This window comes from Nelumbo nucifera, chromosome 1 (genome assembly GCF_055504915.1).
Source record: "Nelumbo nucifera cultivar China Antique chromosome 1, China Antique-T2T, whole genome shotgun sequence".
NCBI lineage: Eukaryota > Viridiplantae > Streptophyta > Magnoliopsida > Proteales > Nelumbonaceae > Nelumbo > Nelumbo nucifera.
In genome coordinates, this window is record NC_142649.1 from 7,622,545 (window position 1) to 7,630,049 (window position 7,505).

Below are 7,505 nucleotides of genomic sequence, written 5' to 3' on the forward strand. Positions count from 1 at the left end.
TGGCCATCTGAATGGTTTGGCTGTCCAATCTGAATGAATAATCCGATCTAATTTAAAAAATAGCTAATGCAGTTGAATGGATAGAGTGGATTGACAGTTTGACCACCTAAGTCAATGGATTGCTAATCAAATCAACAGTTTTTGGCTAAGAACCAGGTTAAGGGTGAAATAAAATGGGTTACTTAGACGATTCCCGGGACAAACAGTCCAACTGCCTGAGTCAACGACAATTCAAAAACACTGACGAAAACAACATTTACATCCATATGATGAATGCTTGCCTCTACACTAATATCGTGTATAACAATCTTTAGGCCATATAAGTGGTCACTTTTAGAGTGTATATTTGGGAGGGCTTCAGTTTTGAATCATAGTTTTCAAAACCGGACCGGACCAGATGGTCAGACCGGAAAAACTGGGAACCGGTCAGGTGGATGGTTTCGTTTTCCCCAAAAACTGGATTTTCCCCAAAATCGTTGATTTTGGTCAGTGAACCGCTGAACTGGGTGGTTAACCGTTCAAACGGTTTTGACCGTTTTTTTATTTTATTTTATTGTCAGAACAGGTTGAATGTTCGATTCGAACAGTCTGATCATTTGACCCGATAACTGGACCCCTGACCGGTTTGGTTTTAAAAACCATGGTTTTGATTGAGACACATTGAAGAAACTACTAAAACCATTATAAAGCTACTAAATATAGTTTCTAGGCCTTTTATGAGGAGCCACCTAACAAAGCTAGAAGTCTCTGTGTAATCCCTTCCAAACGGGCACTCAATAACCACCATTGCAGTTTTGCTTCATCAAACAACTTTCAGCATCAAAAAAGCTCTTCGGGGTCAAAACTTAAAACTAAAAATAACTTTGCTATTTGACCCTATTGCCACCAAAAATAAGTAACCCCGACTTAAAACGTAGTGTCATTTACTAGAACACCCCCTATTGTTTTACGAATTTATTTTAAGCCTATTTAGAATTCTCATTTTACTAAAACACCCCTATAATTTATAACCTATTAACCTAATTGACCTTTCACTAATAAGTATTTGTTTTCCCATATGAAAATAGTAACATGAACATCTAAACTGAATGGAAAATATTTAAAGGGCATGGGCCTATGATTGTTTATTCCAAAATTACCCCTAATACATCTTCATACAGAAAATAAAATTAACCAAATAGAGCCAAATAAAATGGTTCCTTGTGTTTTACTAAGGGAAAATGGTATTTTATTTTTCATTATTTTATTATAATTAAATTTATTTAAATGGAGATTAGGGTCAAAACTGTCATTTCCGCTGTTATATAGTGCAAAGTCAATTAAGTAAATCAATTGCAAAATATAAGAGACATTTTAGTAAAACGCAAACTATAAGGTAGGCTTTAGTAATTCCATAAAAATATTGGAGTGTTTTAGTAAATGACCCTAAAACTAACTATATCTTTCATCAACATTTATATTAACTAATCCCAATTCCCAAACATGTATGCCTCTAAAAAAGAGTTCATTTTATACTTGTTAGCAATATTTTCAAAATGTCATTGACCTTAGTAGTTGAACCATATAAATAAAAAAAAAACATTAACTTGATAACAAACTACTAACCCGAATGACCTAACCATTGGATCGATCATTCAACCAATGTTTTTCAAACCGTCGTTGATCCGAATGGTCAGACCGTTCGGCTCGGGAACTATCCAGGCAACTGATTCCATTTTACCCAAAACCCGGAATCTGATAAAAAACCGTTGAAAAAGTCAACAAACCATTGATCTGGGCAGTCGAACCATCGACCCGTTCAACGGTTTTTGACTGCTTTTTTATTTTTTTAATTATTTTTAGTTTTACTGTTTGAACAGGCTATCCATTCGAACTGGACAGTCAAACCATTGACCCAAAAACCAGTGACCAGAACGATTCCATTTCCGAATCGTTTTTTAAAACGTTACATTCAACCCGAACAAAAGTTCACAAGCTAATAGCTAATTTTTATATTCTAATTTATTATGTTAGTTAAGACATCACAAGTCAACCTATTCGAATTTGACGATTGAACTATTGACCTAAAACCTAAAGGCAAATGCGGTTTCATTTTTTGGGTTGATTTTTATAGGTGTAATTTAGGCCATGCTAGCTTGGTACATTTTTTTTTCGTATAATAAAATTGAAAATAAAAATATACAATGGAATTGAAAAAAAAAATCACAAATGACTTATAAGTACAATTATTGAATATTGGGTCTTTACTCTTCACTCTTGTCTTCAAGTTGCACCTCCTTGATCTTGATATTCTAGTGATGCATTAGATGAAGTGTATCTTCCTTGATTTTGTAGTCTATCATCCACATCTAACCAATTTTTGAGAAATATACACATCTCTAGAGTTTCATACGTCATATGGCTTCTCTTCTCATCTAGGGCTGTCAATGGGTCGGGATATGACTCGATGGACCCAAACTGATTGAGTTGGTTCTGGTTCCAAAAACTAGAAACCAATGGGTCAATTTCAGTTCCTAATATATTATCTCTATTATTATCGTTTTGGAACTGGTTCTACCCAATATTGAACTGACTCAAATCGACCTGAGCTATATATATTATTTTCAGCATGTTTATTACAATGGGGTCCATTGGGTCAAACCCAATTATCTCAAGAATCAATCAATTTGGTTCTGGGTCTAAAATTAGGTCCTTGATATTTTTTATTGGGTCAGTTCAATTTCTACCTAGACCCAACTCAAACCCAACCCCCCATTGGTAACCCTATTCTCATCTAATACCCTATTACCTACATCAAAACAAGATTCTGATGTAACTGTGGACACTAGAGGAGTTGATAGATCACGTGTCATGATAGCAAAAATATGATAACTTTGTTCATGTGCTTTTCACTAGGATAAAATATCAAAGATATCTAATTCCTTAGGTGTGAAAAAACTTTGCAATTACTTTACAAATAAAAATTAAATTCATTAAGTGAACTTGATGAAGAGCCATCAACTGATTGTTGCCTGTTTTTACTTAATAATGACCAAATTTATTTGATCTACTACCATTGATAGTTTTAGACGGTAACATTGTACAACTTTTTATTTCACAATTAAGATTCATATAAACTATACATATGAAAAAATAAAGAACTAATTTCTTCTTTTTTCTTCTAACATCAATTTTCATATTCTCATGGTAAGAATCAAGTAAAATATTTATATCACTTTATTTAATCATAAGATCTAATATTGTAGATAAACAATATAAAGGATAAATATTATTCTAATATTTTTTAAAATTATTTTTCCTTATTCTAACAATATTTTTGAAAATATTCTTTATTTCTCTATTTTGCAAAGAAATCAGTGATTATATATAATTGATTGAGTAATATACATGAAGTTGGGTAATAAACACCCAAAAAATGTTAGTAGCATAGTAAAAATGTTGTAAAAATTCTTTTATACAAATGTCATTTTTCCAATCATAATTAGTTATAACGTTATTGGGCATTCTTTCATAATAAAACATGGTAATAATTCCTTGTATGGAATGCAGCTTTCTAATATAAAATAGGTGGAATTTCACCTATACTCTCATCTAACAGAAATTGTTTATACTTTTCTCCATATTGAAGACATAAATTTTTGAAATCTTGTTTTCTTGAACTAAAAAATCTAATAAATAAAATATAATTTCTAATTTTTGAAATATGTGCTGAAATAATGTTTAAATCTTCTTGAATACACAAGTTTAAAATATGATAGACATATCTAATATGAAACAATTTTTCCTCTAAAATAGTTACAATAACATCATTATTGCTCACATTATTAAAACTATATAGTATTTAAAATACTAACAATAATTGTTGAATACTATGCATTTGGTACTTGAAAAGGGATGTTTGATGAACTGAGACATTTGATAATGGAGGGTGGTGTCAAGGTACTCAGGTAAACAATAGGATGGCGATGGTGGTGATCATTAGACGTAGGTGTAGGTGTTAGTTGACCAAAGCAACGGTACTGGAGATCAAGTCGAGTGGAACTAGGGTTCAATGATGGATATTATGGTAATGGGGGGTGTTGGAGATGGGAAGAAAGAATAAGTGGGAAAAAGATAAACCCCCCCCCCCCCCCCCTCTCTCTCTCTATCCCCCCATGGTCGAGCTATGAAGGGGGCTTGCTCAAAAATACAACATCCGTGGAAAAAGGTGCACATAATACAACACCCTTTGGGCTCCTTTCCTTCTTACTCTCCTCACCAACCAGCCTCCTATCTTGGCCCAACAATCTCTTGCTCATCTACTAACTTAAACATTGGAAATCTCACCCTCTCGGGACTTTCTGCCCTATTCACCTCAATTCATCCATTTTCCTCCTCTTTATTTATTGTCTAAATTTGAATGTCAACACTAATATTGTCTCATGGCTTCTTCAAACACAATTTGAATATAAACTTACACATATAAAAAGTCCTACTAACTAGACTCCAAAAGACATACGAAAAAGGAGGTCCAAACTAAAAAGGATATGTGTCTAAATCAACATGGAGTGGAGTTGTTTTGGGCAAGGTTTAGCATTTCAACACAACACCCAATACTGGGCATTTTGTATCTTATCTTTAAAGGCTCGATATGGGATACAATGGGATATAGGTGGTATTGTCTTTTTTTTTTGTTCCATCGCATCATATCCATATCGACCATTTATTGGGTGTGCCGATGGTGTATTGGTGGATACACTATGAAAAAGATAGATATAAAACGAAAAATAATAAATAAAGGGGAAAGAAGGCTTCCCACCCCTCAAAATAAGCCTTCTTTTGCCCCCAAATAACTCTAAAGCTGCAAATGTCATTCCTATAGTGCTAGATTTGTAAAAATTGCATAAAACAAGTGTAAATTACCAATACTTTTGAAGATCTTTTAAGTTTTGGGAAATATTGCAAAACTAGTTAAGTTTATTTTAAGGTTTCTCATAATTTCTTAACATTTTCAAGCATTTATGTTGATCTACTTTTTTTATGTTTAAAATCACAATTGTTTTTTGGTGTTATGAGTAGACCTATGAAAGTTTTATAAAGAAATTTGGACAAAATCTAAAATAACAAAAAAGAAAAATGTACTTTTTTATCTACATATAAGGACTTCATGTGTTTTAGATTTATGGATGATCTATCATACACATACAGAAATTGAAATTTCTTGTATAATATTTTTTTTATAATAAATATCATAAGGCCCTTACATGGCTGAAATGAAAGAAAATAAAAGAAAACACCACACCAAGCACTACAATAATATGATATAACAGACTCTTAGCCCCTATCTTTAGATTCTTTACAAAATATAGTTTCACAATTTGCTCTACAAAGAAAGCAAATGTGAGGTTAGAGATGCCAATTGGACCTTTTCTTTTGAAGATTCTTGCAAGTATTGATTTTAACAGGGAACATCTCCCCCTAGAAACCCTAATCTCACTCAAAGAAACCCAACCAAGCGGAAGACCTGAGGGTGAGAGACATGAAAAAAGAAGCACAAGTGAATAGACTAGTGAGATTAACAGTCCAAATTTTAACAAGTGAGAGAACATTTGACACAAGTGAGAGAACATTTGAAATTTCAACTTCTCTTAAACTTTTCCTCCTTAGACCTAGATCCTCAACTAACCCCTTCTTGGAATAGGAGACACAATGAGAAGCTAGCTTTTCTTTGCACATAGTGAGTGAATAAGGGACTTGTAATTTATCCTTTAGGGGCAGTTCCCCACCAAAAATCTTCTGAACATTCAGTTCTATTGTGGGAAAAGAACGTTATACCTTATATATTGAAAAAGTAGGAACTATAGAGAAAATAGTTTTCCAATGAGAGGTTAAAGATGCTCATACTTGGCTGGGCTAAGCCATGCCTGAGCTTTGAACCTCAGGCTTGTAACAAGCCTAATCAGAGCACGATCTGCAGATGGCAAGTGCAAAGCTGAGTTTAGGGTTGTCAATGAACTCCAAAAACCAAGAAAAAAACTGATTCAACATCTGATCCAATTAGTTTGGATTCCAATCTTGAAACCTGAATCCGTGTAATAATCTGGTCCGATTCAGATTTGACTCCAAGATCCAAGTCCAATTAAAATATAATCAGGTATTTATGTAACAGTAAACGGATTCAGATTTAAAATATAATCATGCACACACCAACGAAAACATCTTTCACAGCACCATTCCTAGGCCTCTAAGTGTAATTGCTTGTTTTGATTTCTGGGGACGCGCTACCCCCTGTTCTGCGTAGCCCATTTCTAGTTCTATCCAAAAAAAAAAAAAAAAACAGATTCAGATTTAATCCAAATCTAATATGAGTCCAAAATTTTTTATTCAAATTTGAAATTTCAATGATTGGATCAGATTCGGATGCGTCTGGATTAATTCTATCAAAACCTGACCTGATTACAACCCTAACTGACTTCATGGTTTGCCTGTCAGTATATCTCTCTCAAATTGTTTTGTTTATTTTAAACAGCATACTGTTCTATTTATTAGTGGAAGGTTAGGATCAAAATCATCTTTTTTGGTGGTTTGTACCTTGAGGGAGGGAATGGGTCAAAGCCTGTATTACATAGTTACACTAGCAGTAATGGGCCATGGTGGTCTCATTATCTGGAGCAGGTTCATATAAATGGAACTCTCAACTCTTTCCTTTTTCTATTTTTTTTTACCTTTTGACTAAGCATCATTTTCAATATGTATGTGATGTTAAATCCTGTGATTATAAGAGGTATACAATTGTTGTGCTTGCTACTGTCTCCACAAGTTACAGAGGTTAAGTGATTTGTGATTCTTGTATTGTTAAAAATAAAAACATGGTGATATAAAGTGAACTACCTGTTTTTTCAGTAAAGAAGACCCAGATGAAATAAAGACATGGATCTATTTTCTCGAAATTAGATGGTTGGCAATTCTATCTGGGAACACCCAAGTTTTGACTGATGGGCAGGTGAACTAGTTGACCCAGCGAGTTGAGGTTGATGAAGCTGAATCATTTATTATTTTATTTTCACTATAATGAGCAAAGCTAACCATGCGAATTCGCGCCTTCACGGTCATTTGGTGACTGCTGCCATCAAAGTCTAGATTTGTTGATTCTTGGGTATTTACTAGAATTGTTCTTACAATTAACATTAGATTTGTTGATTCTTGGGTATTTACTAGGTCAACCTAACGGTCCAATGGGATAAGCTGGACAGTTGCGAAAACAGTGGCTAGTAGCTTAGAGAAGCCAGGTTTTTAATGAACCAAATAGAGGACCATATGGTCCATGACTGCCGTGATTGCTCTACAAACGGCATTTGCTTGTTAAAGGCTATTACTAATTGGGGAAAAGTAAATTAGTCAAATTGTATTGAAAGTTAAAGCTGAACCAGGGTTCAGGGCTGAGCAGTTTTTGGGTTTCTTTTGAATATTAACTGGTGGTTTAACCAGTCATTACCATCTAACCGGTTTTAACACAATCCGAAATC